This window comes from Saccostrea echinata, unplaced genomic scaffold (assembly GCF_033153115.1).
Source record: "Saccostrea echinata isolate AGI-Se365-2 ecotype Australia unplaced genomic scaffold, CSIRO_AGI_Sech_v1 ptg000036l, whole genome shotgun sequence".
In the NCBI taxonomy this organism is placed as follows: Eukaryota; Metazoa; Mollusca; class Bivalvia; order Ostreida; family Ostreidae; genus Saccostrea; species Saccostrea echinata.
Window position 1 is genome coordinate 2,108,771 of NW_026889785.1, and position 2,257 is coordinate 2,111,027.

The following is a 2,257-nucleotide window of genomic DNA, read 5'->3' on the forward strand; positions in this document are numbered from 1 at the left end:
GACATTAATTTAGTGTTTCGGCTGTGTGATACGAGGTTTATGATTTTTAATTTCTTACAGTTTATTTCTAAGCTGCAAATCCGCCATCATCAGGAGCCTATTTGCACATCTGGTATACAAATTATTTAATTAGTGAGGAGGTGACCATATCACCCAAATTTTTATTGCGTTTATATAACACAATAGGCAATTCAGAGAAAATCGTACCGCAGTCTTTATCTTTACTAAGAATGTGCCAGTTTAGTGCGCATGCCCAACATGTAGACGGACAAGACTTTCTGAGAGAAATTATTGAAATCCGAAAGCCTAAAGTGCAGTGACTTTAATTCTGATAACCTTTAAAGTATTATGTGACAACTTTTGAAAGAATATATAACGCCAAACATCGGGAAAATGTTCTGTGTATTTTCGGTAAGTCAGTTTACTTGGTGAGTGATACTCATTCTGTTTATGACTGTACATGTAAACTGTCTTTATCTTAACAATGACGGATATCTCCAAAAAACGAGGACTAGATAAAATGGACAGTGCAGACGAGTGTATGGAACAAGGCGATCAAAGTAATCAGAAAATGGAAGATTTTCAGTTAAGGGATATTATGCAGGGCGTTACAAGTACTCAGACTACTTTGGCGAATTTTATGTTACGGCTCGATGGACAAGGACGACACATAGATGAAATCACAAAAGAAATCAGAGCAAAAAATGGTATATAAGAAAGACTAGAAACTGTTCAAGAGCAGGCCAACGACACAATATACCTTGTGACAGAACTGCAGGATAACCAGAAAAAAATGGAACGTGAAATGAACAGACTCAAAGATTATGTAGTTCGTCTTGAATACCGCGTAAATTCGCAAAGTAGCCAAATAGTTGATCTCAAGTCAAGATCAATGGAAAATAACATTATTGTTAGTGGACTAGAGGAAAAAACCCCAGAGAGGAAGTCGCCAGAAAACTTAGCAAAAATTCTGAGAAATGTATTCATATCGGAGATGGAAATGGAGGAGACAGTAGTAGATGAATTACAAATACAGAAACGAATGGGAGAATATGATGCTCAACGAAAGTTTCCTAGACCGATTTGAGTGCAATTTGCTGATAAGGCTCAAAAGGATCTTGTAATGAAGCACATAAAAGTTTTAAAAGAAAAGAAGTCGGACATAAGAATTGCCCAACAACAACCAGAGGAGATACGGGAAAGAAGAAAACAGTTATATGAAGTTCAAAGAAAATATGCAGAGCGAAATATCGAGACGAAAATGAAGGGGGACAAACTTATTTTCACTCAGAGTAATTCAATCTACAGAGAGAAAGTAGGATCTCTCCCAACGGCAGACGAGGTGATTACCAGCGACGCAGTCAAGATTACCGTTAATCCAGGAAAGTCAATTGAGGACAATGGAAACCGGTTTATGGCACATTCCACCCAAGTCGATTCCTATAAACAGATCAAACGATCACTGGTGGAAATCATGCGTATCGAAACCGTACCAAGTGCGAACCATAACATTTATGCTTACCGTTTCACAAGCAATGATGGGATAATCCATGAAGGTTCAAATGATGACGGGGAACATGGGGCAGGACGGCTATTACTAAAACTGCTAGCTGAAAATGAAGTTAACAACGTACTGGTGGTTGTGTCTCGATGGCATGAAAACAACATTGGACCCCGTCGGTTCTCCCAAATTAAAGAAGCAGGCCTCAGTGCGGTAAAAAATTTACCAACTTCAGTTTGACACCATGAAAAATAAACCAAGTGTTATGTATGATTTTAGAACTGCTTAATATCGAGTTTTTGTCTTTATCTAAATGTATCTTACAGGTTAACTATATTTAAAAGGTAAGTATGTGTTTACCGATTTTCTAGTATTCCGGAATTCTTTTTTCCAACCTATAATATTCCAGTAATTTTTGAAACTATTTCCTGTTCTTGCTGCTCGCTTTTCACGATAATATATTGGCTCAAACTGTATGCAGTATGTAAGTTGTTTTTTATCCTCAACATGCCTCAACATGTCACATAACAAGGAGGGATCTGTATGCATTGTCTCGTTTGTTTCATATAGATACATAACCTAATTATTAAAAAAGATAAACAAGTTGTGATTACAATACACCACTACTGGTTTCCCTTGAAAGAGAATAAAAAAAAAAATCAACAAATTTTTAATTCACAACTTGCTGGGTGAATTCACATTTTTTTCTACAAATAGAAAAGACTCTGTATACTGTATTTCCTACACTTGTAAACC

The 2,257-nt window shown here is 36.5% G+C and overlaps 1 pseudogene; it reads left to right on the forward strand.

Annotated features, from left to right (window-relative positions):
• Positions 1-484: 484 nt before the first annotated feature.
• LOC133199843 (uncharacterized) lies at positions 485-1,741 on the forward strand (annotated as a pseudogene).
• The last annotated feature ends 516 nt before the right edge of the window (positions 1,742-2,257 follow it).